The 17518-nt window shown below is 33.9% G+C and overlaps 1 protein-coding gene and 1 long non-coding RNA gene across 4 annotated transcripts in view; one reads left to right on the top strand and one right to left on the bottom strand.

The window, feature by feature from the left end:
• The window catches only part of LOC126915460 (GRAM domain-containing protein 2A-like), a 76299-nt gene that overhangs the window by 35565 nt on the left and 23216 nt on the right, over positions 1–17518 (top strand). The gene's annotated exons all lie outside the window — the stretch shown is intronic.
• LOC126915487 (uncharacterized) lies at positions 14019–16614 on the bottom strand. The gene is made up of 2 exons (XR_007710204.1): positions 15782–16614; positions 14019–15130 (listed from the first exon to the last, which is right to left on the bottom strand). It is a non-coding gene; the product is annotated as an uncharacterized LOC126915487 (long non-coding RNA).

A 17518-nucleotide genomic window follows, 5' to 3' on the forward strand; every position in this document is an offset into this window, starting at 1 on the left:
TTAACGATACAAACTTCCATGGAATTTGATAATGTGTGTTTCATTAACGAGTGGCAACTATTATTCTTAATTGACTTTCACTGCGAACAGCGCCTATAGGCGCTCAGCCATAGTATAATATCTTTCTCCGAGCATCGTGCCATCCGCGCGACCCATCTCCCACTGTCACGCCGGCTGCCCAGAGAGCAATTTGTTTCTGAGCGCTCCGCAGCGTAAGGGTTAAATTTTATACGGTTTCCTTGGTGCGATTCAACGGTTCTTCTTTTGTCTTCTTTAACGAATGAAATGAAGGAAAACACTAATGAGACAGTAAGTATATTCTTAAAAGGTTTCCGTATATTTTTATTCGATCTTGCAGAAGCTATATTCGCATAGGTTTAATTTTATGTTAACTCCCTTGTTATTTAAATAGTCACAAAATATTAAACTGGGGAATCGTATCACAATTTAAGGATAAAAGTAAGATCGATGTAGTATTATTGTTATTGAGAATATGCTTGATGCAATGTTACTTTTATTGAAAAGTTTAAAGATATCTTATTGAATATCTCTGTGATTGTTGATAGGATTGATCATATTTAACAGTATTCTTTTGATTTAATTAATATGTTGAATTTAAATCGTATGTAGGGTGCAAATAACATTATTTTGGAAAATAATATTGTTTATTAATGTTTTGAAAAATAATGTGAATTGTGGCACAAGCTGGATTAATTGGTCAGAACGAGAAAGCGAAAAACGAGGATTCATTATAATAAATAAGAATTATAATAAACATGAGAATTGTTATTGTTCCTTGGTAAGAACAATAACATTATATTTTGTGTATATATACGTACGTGCGTGTAGAAGAATTAATCAAACTAATGATGCATAATAAAGAGTCTGCAGTCTGTTGTGTTTATTGCCAAGAGCCAGAGAGTAATTAACAGCGTCGTCAGTGTTGGAACGTCCGGAGACGGCATTAATTCAATTCTTTTTCGTTCCATGTTGGTCATTCAGTAAGTACTTCTATGGAATTTCGCTCGACAATTCAATCAAGGGTAATCGAAAGGTTGTTGGCGCCGTATAGTAAGCATTTCCGTTTTTCTTTTTCGCCTGGTTGTGTAACATTGTTTCCTACTGGTCGATTCATTCAATCCTCCTGCACAAAATATTATTCTTTGTCTTTGTTTCCGCACTCTGTATTACGTTATTAGAAAATTAATATCGTTGAAAATATTTTGTGTTACTATAAATATTATTCTGAAACGATTATACAGGGTGGTTGGTAACTGGTGGTACAAGCGGAAAGGGGGTGATTCTACGCGAAAAAAGAAGTCGAAAATATAGAGTAAAAATTTTTCGTTTGAGGCTTTGTTTTCGAGAAAATCGACTTTGAATTTTCGCTCGGTACGCGTGCACTTTATCACGTCTCGTTATAATGGATCTCACTGTAGATCGTTGTCTCAATGGATATTATCGCAGTTTAAGTTTGTTTCTGCCGTAACGGAAAATTAGGAATACATAATGAAATAATATGAAGTAATCATAAAGTTTATTATTACAAAAATTGCTGAAAATGTTGCCCATTCTGCCGAACACATTCTTCTGCTCTTCTAATTAAATTTCTATGAACACTTTCTAAGACGATTTTCTCGAAAACAAAGCCTCAAACGAAAAATTTTTATTCTATATTTTCGACTTCTTTTTTCGCGTAGAATCACCCCCTTTCCGCTTGTACCACCAGTTACCAACCACCCTGTATATGAAATTTTATAAACTGCGCTCGTCTTATATTAAGCATTTATGTTTTTGTCTATTATATGTTTATGTCTTTACACTTTAATGTTTTTATGTGGCGGTGTTTGGTGTAAGGTACCAAAGAAATACTCGGCGGTGTTCAACAATATATATTCAACACTCTTCGCCTTCAACTCGTTTCGCATAATTCTCGGATTCCCTTTCTCGCTTCTCGACTATGTTCACCTCGCTGTTAACACGACTCTCCTCACTTCGTTGTTCAAACTCGAATGTCTCCTTTAACCGTTTCATTTCTTTTGTTGCCCCTCGATATACCAACTACGCGTTCGTTAGGCGTCCGCTTTCTTCCAAATATTCGGCGAAAGGACCGTAGGGATATTGATGGCTCATTAGGCATATCGGCCTTACGCTTCGGTGATGCTTTGTGTCGCGAAAGCGTCGGAAAGTTTCGTCGTCGAGTGCCGCCACGTATATGTTTATGTCTTTATGTTTACCTTATTGTTTTTATGTCTATAATTTCCCAAATTTCCCTTATTATTTCCTTTATTTTGAACTTCCTGTCCTAGTATATATTTGTTGAGACAGAGCTCGTTATAATGATATTTTGCTCGCTATGGTCGTTGGGTAAAGCCCACTGAATGTAGTCATTTGCAGAAGGAAAATTACTAAGCATATTAACCTTTTCGTTATGGCACTCCTGCTAAACGAGCCGCCGTGCGAAAATTGTGCACGGTGCGCGAGAAAGTTCGTCAAATATAAAAATCGATCTCTACTCATAACTTCTTCAAAAATTGTGTTCTTCGACAGTTTATCGTTAGACCAGTATTCACAATATGACAATTTTTTATTTTGCGATATTAATAATTTGATGGCGAGAAAACGATAAATTTCTGGGAGAGAAGTGTTTCGGGAATTTATCCTATTAGCATCCTTATCAACTCTACTCCGATAATCGTTTGTCGTGCCAACAGTGAAATTTATAAAATTTTCGGAACAGAATAATTGAAAAATTCTAAAACCGCTGCCGAATAACTAATTGATGTTTTTATTTCCGAATGCTTGCAATAAAATTTATGAATATTTGGCTGGAATAATTCGTTAGTCCATGTAATTTCTCTGGTATCTTTTCCAGATTCAGTTGAAGTGTCTTCTTCAAATGAATATGATTTCCCGAAATCTTTCATTATTTGTATTGCATCTTTCTCGTGCCAAATTTGAATTTATCTGGTCATCTTCTGACAGCTCCGAATAATTCTGATTTACGTCATTTTCTATTATTTGTCATAATTTTAGGGGTGGCATAAAATCTGTTCAGAAATAATTAATCTAAATAAAGGTAAACAAATTTGAAAAACAACAAAGCATTCCATTTTGTCTGTTGTTGGGAAAAAAGTAAATTTAATTATTTTGCTTCACTAAGCACTAACTTTATTCTTCAGACTGATTTACCATTTGGTTTGCTAATACATGTGAGGTGCAGTTCAATGTAAGTGCCCAAGAAATACTCTCGATGTTCAACAAAAGTTTATTTAACAATTAACAGTCAAAAATCAACGATCAACAATCACGCTTCTCGAATGTGTTTGCTTTCGCTATTACGCTAAACCCTTCGCTGTTCGAAACAAAAATTAGAAGAATGAATCTCTTGTTCATAACTGAACGGATTCTTTTCCTTTGTTGCCCCTCGATATCCTCACTACGCTCGCGATCGTTGCCGCGTATGTATTCTTCCGAATATTCGGTGAAGGACCATAGGGATATCGATGATACATTAGGCATATCGACCTTACGCTTTGACGGTATAGCGCTTTGTTTCGCGAAGCTGTCGGAAAATTCCGTCGTCGAGTGTCGCCACACATAGTATTGAGGTGTTCGTCCGTGAGAAACAAATGATGCAAAATAAAATACTAACGTTACATGTCCAGAATAAGATACTTGATGTGCAATAACTCCAGTCGCTCATCGTACGTACAATACGCGGCATCTTACGCAGAACGACTATAGTCGCCCGTAGTAACGGAAGGTTAAATTGGCCAAAACCCTTGTACACTTTAAATTAAATCTCAGTATTTATTTTACTGGCAAATAATATTCGCTGCTACATTCTTTCAAGCCTAGAGGCTTGAAAGAAAAATAATTAGTTTGTATAATATTGTCTAATATGTATTAACAAAATTTCAATGAAAGTATTTGGTATTAATAAGAAACTGGATCGTTTTTAACTCTTCGGATATGGACAACATCGAAACCATGTTCTACATATTCTGTTAATTTCAAACTGGCCGCGTTGTTTGTAACTTTGATAAAGAAGAATATTTTGTAGTGTTTTCTGCACTTATTGTAATATCTTTCTGCATAAAAATATGATTCAAATGATAAACCTATACAAGATATTTTTGTTCGTGTTAATCGATCTGTTTATTAAGAAAAAGTGAGACTTGAATAAAAATAATCTCGAATAAAAGCATATTCCAAATCTTTTGCATGTTTAAAATTGGCACGAATGTGTGGAAAATAATGAACATTCATAGTCTATTTACCAGAATCTCCTTCGATGCATGTTTCAATAGCAAATGAACTGACATTTTTCCCACTTAGTGTGCAATTAATTGTTTCCTCCGCCAATACAATAGAAGTAACTACGGACGTTGATACGTAGATAATTCACGAGAAACTGGAAATTTCCAGACTGATTTTAGCTCCGGCATTTTTAACTTTTTCGATAATTAGCATGTTAATACGGCGTTGAATAAATTATCAACTTTTCAATAAAGGCTTCCCACGACAATCGATGTTAAAGTTCCTTCTTTACATAAATGTATGTTATTAGCTCGATGCTTATGAAATGTTGTTTCTTTCAAATATTGCATTTGACAGGCCAATATTATTCGTCAAAATCTGTCTTATCCCGTGTCGATTATTTACGTTTGATAAATTGTTTCGAATCACGTGCCTTTAACTTTCACGTGTCATTAAATTTTCAGCGATCTTTACACATTTTCAATTTCTAAAATATAAATAACTTCTTGCTACGTAATCTCCCTTGAAAAATAATTTCTATACATAGAGGTCGTAATTGCTGCAATAAAAAAAAAAAAAAAAAAAGAATAGTATTCCACGTTTATACATTTTTCCCATCGAAATACAAAGCAGCAGTAGAGTTTCACAATCAAATAATTCCAAATTCTATTGATGGTACGAATGAAATATTATCAAGATACTGCTGTTTGATCGGTCGTGTTAACCTTCGGGAATGTGGATATTCGGTGCCAGTCAGCACGCTGATGGAAATCCAAACTGCTGATTAACTTGCCGTCACACGTGCTCTAATGAGTGTGCTGTTTCGAGCAGAAGTACCGCTAAACTGGATAGTATAGTTCTCGACGATATAAGAACGACGACCTCGCTAACGAGTCGTTGTGTCGTGGCCAGTCAGCAGCTGCCACTGCCGGTTCGCTTTCATAGCGTGCTCGCACGCATGCTGATTATTACTGAGCACGGTGTATACCGTCCTCGCCGTAACTCTTTTGATATCTTTGTTCTGCCTGCTACCAGTGTTTAATTTACATATCACATACATGGGATGAAAAATGCTTCGAGCCACTTCGAATCTGTATCGTATATGTAGTGACAAATTCGAATCACACACAACATGATTCAAAGCTTAAAACTCTTGAAAGTCCTCGTAATCTTTGAATCTTGCGTGCATGATAATTCGAACTTTCTAAACTTCCTTTAATATCTTATTTGCAGTTTGGGCAAAAGTAATCAAAACTTATAAACAAAGGCTTTAAAAATCTATTTAAACTAAATCAAACAAGATATTCGCACCTATCGAGATTTGATTAATTAAATTAATATCTACAAGTAGCAGGATAAATTTCTTTAAAAATTGTCGTTGATTTTATTTAAGATTCATATCACCGATGATTGTCTACATTTTACATTACAATCGGATCATCATGGACCTGTGGTATCTCCGTTCTTGTCTTATTGACGAGATAAACATCTTTGGAAAAGTAGTTGATACTGTAATAAAGAACATCTGGAGAGTTTCCAGATTTTAATGTATCAGCTGACGAGTTAAGAACTGGTTGGCTACACGAATAAGCAACATGTTAAATACGCTTGAAGCAAGAAACAGATGTCAATATCAAAGCGCACTTTGATGATGGTTGTGACGATACTGGTGGAATACGAAAGGTTCTCCATATTGATACCACTGGTAATTGTTAAAGTTTTGATGCTGCATTTACTACAAAGATTTGTATTATTTCTTTTCTTTTCCTAATCTTAATATTTTCGCTTTTAGTATAACTTTGAATAAACATGTTTCTGATACTTTTAATAGAAAAAGTTTATTCGTCAAATGTAGAATATATAAACAGAATTTTTAATCATTTATTAGATTATGGAAAATTTCTTATTTGTTATTTACTATTTTTGTTCTCTGTGAAAGTAGATGATGCTAAATACATTTCGAAATTGAAATTTTTAGGAAATGCACATCCTCGTATCTCGCACTGGAAAACACAGTAGTATTTTGCATACGAAGATTCTCACTTTTATAATAACTTTAACAAATTGGTAAAAAATATTTTCGCGTAGAAAGTTTACATGTATGTGTAGCCTTTTATTAATTTTATTTAATTTTACATGTATCCTTTAGAAATATTATAGTGTGTGTACATGCTTCTAACATACCAAATACTTTTAAAAAGTGCATTTTTCTATATGTCGTTTTAATTATTTGGTTTTGTTGAGTTTACAAAATGGAAAACTGTTTATATTTGAAAACATCGAGCTTGTGACTAAAATCCCTTTTCTTTCCATAGTAATGAAATTAAATATATATAAATAATAACGCAGAAGTTCTCTTAATGAGTGATTTAGAAGATAATTTACGTATCTGAATAACAAGATGATAAAACTCTCCATATGAAAGTATTTATTCTATTAATCAACATGTATTATTGTAATTTAAACTATGTAAATTTTGAAGTGAAATTAATGAATTTTTGATTAAATTTTAACCAATAATTTATGTCAGTTTAATAGCCACTTTTAATAGGATTGTCATTTATCGAAGCATTCGTGCCATTCTCTGCGATAGGACATATTTTGCTACTGCAAAATCTATAACATAATTTATTCGAACAGTAGGGTAATAGAAATTTCTATATGTAAAGCACACAAACAGCAAATTGCAACGTAATTTGCAAATTGATTGAATTGAATTTCAATTGAATTCCGTTTCATAATGTAAATCGATCTAACATAATTACCATACGTTAAAACTTTTGTTGAATTTTATGTGATAAAATAAATCCTGCTGTATAATTTATCATAATGTATAATGTAACTTAGTCAAAAAAATAGGATAACAGGAAATGTGAAAAACAGATTTGCACTTATTTCATTTTAATTGAATTCTCGATACAATTATATTTACAAGTGAAATCGATTGAATTTAATTTTAACGAATGTCATTCAATCATCTATTGAATTTTGTAAGACTCATCGGTACATTCGAAGAATAAGGTAATAGAAATTTCTATGAAAAGCAAATCTATTTGGGTCAAACTGAATTCTTTAATAGGATCATGATTGTGTATATATTCATTGAATGTTATACACAATGAGACAAACTCTATTAATGTATAATTTATAATATACTGTATCTGAATAATAGAATACAAATTTATTTTATACGAAGAATAGATCCATTGATTTATACTGAATTTTCAGTATAGCTAAATTAGCAAGTGAGATTGATCGAATTGCATTTCAATTGAATTTCATTCAGTAGCCTAAATCAATGTATGTACATAATAGACACTTTTGATAGAACAATCTTATTCATTGGGAAGTCCATTCAATTGATTCACAAACATTACGAGTACATCCTATTTTACATCCTTTGTAAGTTCTTCTATCTTTATAGTAGAACGTAGAATCTCGATTATTATTATTCGAATCAATTAGTTAGAAAATAAACACGTATTTGCGATTACTTTGTAATTATATAGACTAAATATCATCTGTTAATAGTAATTTATTTCATCTTGATACATTTTTGACGAAAGAATTTTCTACCCAAGTAGAATTCTATGCTAACTTTTTTAAGATTTTTGAGTCCTATAAAACTCAATGGAACACGTGTTTTTAGATAAAAAGCTTTTAAATACCAATTTATGCTGTAATTTCTTTCTTTCGTCTTTTAATCTGTTTCTCTTATTTTCTTATTTTACAAGTCGAGTTACAACTATTTTGTTGAACTTTTCACTTCAACAAGATGATCTTCTTTTCGTCTTTCAATACCAGTTAATTGATTCGTGTCATTTAGTTGACACGTCAGTGTCTAACGATGATCCGATTGAACAATGAGACGTTGATATACAGAGAGAGTGCAATATTGTTCGGATAATCGAAACTTTGCTGTAGTTGTAAAATATTAGCAGATATCTTCCAACACTTTCCTTAGCATTATTAATATAAAATAATTCGCAGGTTCATCTACGATCGATACTCTCAACTTCGATGCTTTTTCATCAGGCACGACGTCTCTTTAATCACGTTAACTGATTCACATCGATCAAAAATTCCTGACAGTAACTGCTCTCTATTGTTTCACCGGCATTATTATCTGCTTTTCTAAAATACCACGCTTAATGTATGTAAATATCAAAGGAAACGAATCTGACAATCGTGCCTCATGCAATTGTAAATGGAAGCAGTTAACATCTAACGATATTCGATTCTCACGCAATAATTTGTGGCCGAGGAAAAAGAATAGATTTCTTTGCATACCAGTGTTTCCCTTAGATTGTGAACGATGCTTGTGTCTGATTAAATTTAAATAAACTGTTAACTTTGGAATATATTTCGTTAGCTTTCTTTTAGGTGTTGCGATTTTAAATGTTGCTTCGAAGCTCTGTGTTTAGTATGTTAGTTACTAAGATGTGGATCGAAATGATAAATGGTAATTCGAGGATATATAACTTCTTCGACACAATATATAAATATATTGAAGATTATTCTAACAATCTCGTTTACTACTATAATACAATATAATTTTGTTCTCCAATCTGCAAGAATTTCAAGTTTTTTAATTTAAAGAATCCACGTTAAGCTTCTCGAGATTAGGTAATGATACGATCAATTTCAAAGTATTTTTTAGACAGACTGCCTGATCGTTATAATTTTTCTGATATCACCAAGATACGTAGTTCTCGTGATAAATGGGACCAAATATTCTATTTTGAAAATTACGAAATCCTTTTATTTCCTTCTTTCAAACATCAGTTAATCAATATCCTTGTATTATTATACATATTGTTATTGAAACGAAAAATCCGCCTCGAAAGGGTTAAATTAGAATCTTAATGTAACGTCAAATTTTATATCAAAAATAATATTAAAATAACGTTAAAGTATTAATTAACCGTTTGAGTCCCAAGCAGCGCGATTGTCTCGTAGACAATTGTCTCGCCGATGATCTCCTCGCGTCGCAATTCGAACGGTTCGCAATAAGGCGAAGAAATCGAACTTTGTATATGGTAATACAATTTATTATACAAATCCAACAGAGTGACGGTTCAAAGTGTTACAACAGACTGATTTGAGCGCTTATTTCGAAGGGTTTTTATACCGAGGTTTTAGTCCCTCTGGAAGGTTTATCGTCTGGTGTATATCAGAGGCGCCTATTCCGTTACCATTTGGTTATTGTTTCGATGGCTGCGGTATGCAGAATGTCTAGCCTATCCTATTACTGTTTCTGAGCGTGTGACCTTCTTGAGTGTGTGACACGATCGTGCTGTTTAGATTTTGTGTCGAAAAGTCCCAATACATTTGAACGTTACGGACGACTGACGGTATTTTCTATTTCATCGTTATTTTCTCGATAATTTTTATTGAACAAAACTTGGAACATTTACAAACTAATAGTACGCATATATAATAATATAGATGTATTTCACAAAGTAAGAAATATGACGGCTTGTTTCTCTTCGCAATCGATTAAGACAAACGCTGTCGCGCTGTTCGGTATTTTCGACGTTCAGAAGTTCAAGCTTAAATTCAGCGATAAATAACACACATTAGCCGAATATTTCAATTAATCAGCAGAAGGCTGCGCGCGATCTTCAAATTTTCGATTGAAAATCGATTTATCCTAGCGAAAGGGTTAAAAGTTGCCTACGGTGGCTCGTTACACCGTAACACGCAGCCGTTAGCTGCACGCGCTTCCACCATTTGCCGTTCTGCAACGCTTTGATGCGTAGTTTTTGTCGAAAGTGAAAGGTTACACGCGCCATGCGATATCTGTAAACGAGTGTCTGCGTTTCGTCCAAACCTCTCTCGACAAGTGGAATCAAATATGATGATACAAATCGATTTCGTTCACAGGCGATTACGTAAGTAACTTCTATGTCGCTGTAGACTATGCTGCGTGTCCTAATTTGGCGCTTTCGGGCGGAACCTCTTCAGCCAGTCTGAAACGATCTCGAAGGAAATAGCTCGAGGCAATTTCCTCCGTACAACTCTGATTCGGAGAACGTTTCCAATTAGTGGTTTATGAATATCTATCTTTCCATCTTAATTAGGAAAGTAAACAGCACTTTGTGGATTTTAACTATCGATCATATGCTATTTATCTTATTTCATCGTGCTTACCGATTTTCATCGTTCTGTTTCAAAATTTCTAATTTTCAAGTGTTTCATTTCAAATCAATTTCAATGGTTGTTCAAGCGTCCGCACGCACGCGGACACAAGAGCATTGGATTTTTAGTTAGTTTTCTATTTAATATCGCGTTTCGATTAGAATGTTTTTCGATAATTGAATCGCTTAGGCGATTAAATTTAATCGAAAATTTCAGCTATATGTAGCAAATATCTTAGCTAACTTTTCAGATTTACTTAAATTTTCGTCAATATTCGTAACTTAGGAATGAACGTATGCAGTGGCTACAAAAAGTATTTGTACAACACTGCAGCTATTTTTTTTGCATTCGTATACTAATTAATTACATTCGATTATATCAAATTTCGTATCATTTAATAGTACTTACTGTCATGTAATTATAAAATTTTGATATATCTTCGTATGACGAATAGATTGTATGTCAGAAAATTGAGCACACATTCTATTCAAAGAAGAAAACAGTTTTAGAGAAGAAATTGCATGTAATTATAATCTGTAAGTTCATACTTTATGGTTACAAGTTTCACTGACCTATAATCATATAGAATCACGTACGCATCTTAAAACCAAGTAATCTCGAGGCTCGTCTTATCGACAAGTTAAGAAGCGAAACTACAAATGACCTTCGGCGATAAATCGTTAATCCGATTTTAAAAATGGCTGCCGCCCTACATATTAACATTAAATATAACGTCCAGCGTCAGAAAACAAGATGACCTTGAATTCTCTTTAACGCCTCCACCATCATTTTTTAATCCCTTCGACCTTCTCTAATTGCCAATATGTGTGTCTTCTTCTGCACTTTCATTCATTCCAAAATTATACCAAAACAATAATAATAGCAACGATACGCAAAAATCTCACCGAGAATTAACCCTTTGAGTGCTGTGGGCGCATATGGGTGTCTAGGTTGGGGTTAGGTTAGGTTGCTAGTTTGTTTCTCTCTCCTCTCTTCCCTACTTCCTTTGCTGTCGTACACCTCAACATTTGCCTTATCTGTTGTACTCCTAACCCTTTGAGTGCTGTTGACGCGCATATAGGTGTCTGGCGGAAGCTATCGGTGTGGACTAAGGACATATATATGCGTTTTCTGTAAGTGCCCGGCATGGACTAAGGACGCATGTATGGGTTTTTCAATTTTTCCGAACACCTACGCAGAAGTAATACTATTACGTTTGTGTGAAATAAATATAAATGCATTCCTTACGGCAGTAAACAAATGCCAATAGTGGCTCGTTATTGTTGAAGTGGTCACCACTTGTAAGAAAACTCTACATCTGGTTTTTTTAGTTTTCCCAAGCACTGAATTTTTCACACACAACTAAATTATTAACTTGTGTTATATTTAATAAATTTAGTTTTCTAGTTTATTGTTTTCTAGTTTATTACCCAAATTCTGGTTAACTGTAAATTTCAATGTTTATAATAAATAATTAAAAATAACTAAAAAATAACGCTCTTGAATCATTTAATCTCGTACAAAAGAATTACTATAACTTATTACGATTTGCGCTTTGAATAGTCAATCAACAGAGTTCAGTCTAACGAAAAAGTATTCCGTCCACAGCGATCGTCAGCGCTAGACGCGCGCCGTCCGTACGGACGGCATAGGTCGCGAGTATTCAGCACTCAAAGGGTTAATGTCGTAAGTCAATTCACCACTATTTTTCACAAGGTCGTACACTTTGTTTGTTACTGTACGAAATTCATTATATTTTCCCAAGTCACGAAAACGTGTCATCATAAAGAATAAAGTTAGAATTTAATTGCCTAGGATATTAGAAGAATGATACTTGTACTAAATTCGAATTCTCTAAATATTATCTTAGAGCACAGAGGCAGAATGTGAACTTTATAGTGAATCAGAACTTTGAACGGCTGAAATAGACGAGAGTATAAAGTAAACGAAAGGATAGAAAATGAATTACATATTTTACGACAATTTATAAAATAAGCGGAATGGTGGCGATTTGCACATGGCGCGAGGTTAGTGTGAATTTACTTAATATTTTGAAACAACGAGAATTATCTATGTATATATGTATATTTTGCTAACAGTACTGCAACGAATGTTTATACATACCATTCGTTTTGGTAACATTTACTCGAACCAAAGGTTGAATCATCGTCGGAGCATTGCGCGTATTTCAACGTGTTTTCTCTCGTTGCAAGATGTGATACTCCATGGTTCTGGCGAAACGCAATAGTTAGTTGACTGTCTTAAGAGGCGTGTAACACCTGATCTTCTGGCCAACCTTGGTAGATTCGTAACGATCGATCTACTTTTTCTCGAAATACACGATAAACTAGACAACGAATATCTGTTAGGTCATCCCATAAGTTCGTTCCGTTTTTCGAGCGGTTATATATGTTAAGATCGTTTACATACCTTTCAGTTTCATGAAAAAATGTAATCCCCCTCACGTTGTACAACTTCTTTCCATTTATCAAGTGCATTGGTCCCTTATCGCCGTATGTTTAGAAATCGACACATGAGTCATATACATGTACACAAAAGTCGGCACGAACTTATGGGATGACCTAAGAAATGTGAATGAGACGCGGGAAAAGACAATACTTTCACGAATTTGCTCCCGTCATGGCTATCATCGTCACGGCTACCATTACTCCGATTTTAGTCCGAAATTTGTCGCAATTTTACTATCAGATATCTCTCGATTTACAGCGAAAATAAATTAATGCAAAATTTTTATGATTTATTTCAACAACGTTCTAAAGTCCGTATATTTATATTTGTATTTCTATATTTCTCTTGTACTAGGCGAACACAGGAGTTCTTGGTGTTATAAAAAATATAAGGAATATTTCTTAATATCTTCGTTTATGCCCTACAGTGATTCACGAAAGTATTCGAACATTTATCACAGAAAATTTCTATGAATGTGTCATGCGCGTCGTATGAAATATTTCCACATTCGCGTTGTAACGAGATGCGAAATAAAATATAGAGAATGCGCGTAAAGTGGAAAAATATGTAAACTATATAAAAAATTAGATACTCGTGCAAATTCCACTTCCGTAGTTATATTCCTATACAAGAATTGAGAATTGTCTAGAATCATATTCCGCGAATTTCATTCCAAAATTCCATTCCCAGAATGAACTCGAATCGACGGATAAATTTTTGTCCATCCACCATGAAACCTACTAATATATACGCGTACGCAAAACACGGCGCGATTTATTTGGGGCGGTTTACGATACGTTGGATTGTTTAGACTGTCCGGATGTTTTATGCGTACGATGCACCATCCGCGATACATTATCGTGTGTAATGCACGAACGCATAAACACACTCGTCGATGGTTAATACCCTAAAAGGGCTGAAAGAGACGCTGGATTCTCCTTGGAACATAGAAAACAGAGAAAATCGGAAGCCAATCATCGGGACGTAATCGAGGCTGTCACTTACTTTATTGTAAAATCTAAAATGTTATGAGTTTGTGACCAAGAAGTTAGTATTAAAAACCTAGTAACGGAGAATGCAAGAAAAGAAAATCAATTTAATCAAATTTGTTTGATCGAATATGAATATAAATTTATAATTAACAATTATTCTCAAACACATTTATTATTACCCAACTGCGAATATTTCTGCAATTTCATATTCTGATCCTCCACAACAGCTAGAAAATTGCTTATTAGTTCCTTTTTGCAGAGCGAAATAATTTCTCCTTTTTACCTCGTCTCGACTGTTTTCACTGCTGAGCCAGCGCATGGTTGTTAAGAACTCATAAAATTGAATGACTCTCTAACTGCAGTTTATTTTTCCAATTTATTCGTCTTATCTTGAACTCTGATTGTTTGCGATAATAAAACTCTCAGCTTTGTATTCTTCGTGAAACGCTGTTTAATATTTTCAAGTAAATTTTGCAGTTTCTTCTATAATCAGTATTGCGATACAGTATTGCAATATTCTATTTACACGTTTAGCATCTTATTTAATATTTTATTTACTATTAGAGTCTATATATTTATCATCTTTCATCGGTATTAAATAGATTCAACACAAATTCAAAGAAATTATTCTACGAAACTCCAGGGATTTTTATTTTTTTTTCTTTTTGCAGTAATTTGAATAGCCTGACAATGAGAGCAATAGAAAGATAAAAGGGGAGAATAATCCTATATTTTGTATTATATTCTCAAATCTTTGTCGATAGAAGAAAACCAGATTTATTGCAAAAATAAAAGCGACGTAGAAAGTTATATAATTACTTTACTAACTTAGATATCAAAGGAAGAGAAACTCTCTTTTCCTCTCGGAAACGAAACGTTCACTGTTGCGTTTCTCAGTTTAAAACCTAACAATGTTCATTAAAATTATTCCAATTGCTTTCACGCCTCTATTACTTTGCATTTCGACAGTGCAAGATTATTCGCGACAAACCTACCTGCTTTGTGATCTACTTACTTAATCAGCCGCAAAGATTTCGTAGCTAGTAGGTGCATATCGTTAGATCTCTTTCTCGATCGTCCTATTTATTCTTTCCCGTTCCACTAGATCGACGTCAACGATTTCACGACCACTGAATTTTTCTTGTCGAACAGACCAGTAGATTGAAAACATGATCGATCGATGAATAACCCTCTACACCTCACGTACGAGTACGATACCGGTTAGAAGTTTCGTATTGATACATCGTATTATAGAAGCTGAGAAGCTAAAACAGAAGTCAGTATTAGTATTAATCGTATTAGAATAAATACTCTGCTACTCCAAAAAATTCTTCCATAAAAGAAACCTGACAAAGTAAAAAAATATTAATAATGGTATCTATACTATTAATTTTAAATCAGTGTACATAATTTATTAGAGCCACAGGAGAGATAATATGTTGTTTTTCGCGTAAACAATTCATAGTAATTGCCTTAAAGATAAGATACTTTCAAGTGAAAATATAATACAAACTTAAAAGTCTACTTCACGATAGTATTTAATCAAAGAATAAAATTTCTTTTGTAATCGAGTTAATTGAAAATTTATCGTTAATTTATCGAAGAATCCAAAATCTCGATCAGAGATGCATTAAGTGTTCTTTATTGATTTAAATAATTTTAACAATTATACAATACCACATGCAATGGATATCACTGCATTAATCTGTGCAGTTATTAAATATTTTAATTTACCGTCACGAAATCTGTTATTCATATAGGTGTCAACACGTATATACACAAAGATAGGTATTGTTATCATCTGATATCATAGTACGATATTGTCGATGAACGGTAAACACTAACTGCGTTATCTTGTCATTACGTTTACTCCTTCAAAATTTCACATCATCAAACAGGAAATCCTCGATAATTACCTCTTTCGCGATATTTGATACTCGTGCGTACGCGGAAATTTCACACTGTGGATGAACCGCATACGAAACTGTGTCTCCATAGACATGCTGTAACGACTGCTCTTTTACGGTCCGTTCTTTCCTGTTGCGTTAATTAACGTGAAATCTTATACGATCACGGAGTCGACACGCGTGTTAAACATCCGTTGTATTATTTAATTCCTCTTCGTGCAAAAAGCAGATTTCTTTAACGCAGTATTGACGTCACAAGTCTTTATTTACATTGATTAACTTGATTGATGTAGAAATAAAGCGGAGAAATAACACGCGATTCCTATTTATCCGTATGGAATGATAAATTAGCAATGTTTCGTAGAAGCATAGCAGAATCTCGATTGGCAAAGCTTTGAACATTAATTAATGGAGCATTTGGGGATGATAAGTGGATCGTGTAAAAGTAACCGAAGAAGAAAAATCAGAATTGAAAGAAATTGTTAAGAAATCACCCGGCCGTACCAACGATTCGGTAATTTTCTGACGAACCTTATGATCGTGTCAATAAACTCTTCCCATGGTCCAGCCAGATTTAAATAGCGTTAAAAGCTATAAGAGCGGTGTATGGATGGATGGTTCTGTATAAAAGGCGAGATAAAATGGTTTGTTTAGACGATCATCGAGATCGAGAGCGCGTATGCAAGGCGTTAAATCTTTTAATCCGGCAGGATGCGTGTTAACTGTCTCGCACAGAGCCGGCAGACACGTTCGTGACGTTGAATGCGGGGATCATTGACCAACCCGGAGAACGTTTTGCATGTTACATATAGCAAATATCGATAACTTGTTACCGCGACATCTGCGGCTGACGGTAACGTTAGTATTGGGTTGGCAATTAAATTATTGCGGATTTTATCAATACCACCAAATGACAACATGCGCAATCATTTAGTTGCCAATCCATATATATATAGAGCAATCGTAAAATGATACGCAGGGAAAGACGATTTCTCGTCTAAAAGTAAGTCGACAATGTAGAATAAAAGTTTTCATGCAACGTCATCTTCGAAAAGATGGAATTTATTTAGTATAAATAAACTTGGCTAATTCTATATGCAGAATTCTACCTGTACAAATATATTAAAAACGAGAATTCAAATTTATTCATTTAGGGCTCCGTTGCGGAGAAAATAGAATTTAATTATGTTCAATCAAGAACTAGGAACGAGATGTGAATCATCTTTTTGTTTACTTTCATACAGGATATTGCTAATCTCGAATACTTTCCAGGAAGCTTTCTAGCGATATCGATATCGATTCAATAAAAATTACTATTATCTAGGAGGCGTGTTCGTATTATCACTTTAGTTCCACTCTAATTCCGGTTGAAAGTTTAGAAACAACATAATTCAACATCCCATCTTCGATTGTAGATAGTTTGTTCCGTATGATTGGAACTTCTTTAAAAATTGAAAACTTCTTTAAAAACGTCGTAGAATGCTTCATAATCTTAACATAACGGAAACAAAAACCCAGTGGCTAGCATTTATTATATAACAGCCTAATAATTGGCACAACACAGTAATAATAAAAGGTAATGATTAATAGTAAAAGCAATATCTCGTTTTATATGAGCGATCCTTCTGATCAAACTTCAGGAATTTCCAATTTGCATAAAAGTAAAAGGCTAGCTTTTAATTACTAATTTAATATTCCTATATCAAACCTTAGGTAAGTATCTACTCAAGCAAACATAATCAAGGA

Source organism: Bombus affinis, chromosome 4, assembly GCF_024516045.1.
Source record: "Bombus affinis isolate iyBomAffi1 chromosome 4, iyBomAffi1.2, whole genome shotgun sequence".
Taxonomy (NCBI): Eukaryota; Metazoa; Arthropoda; class Insecta; order Hymenoptera; family Apidae; genus Bombus; species Bombus affinis.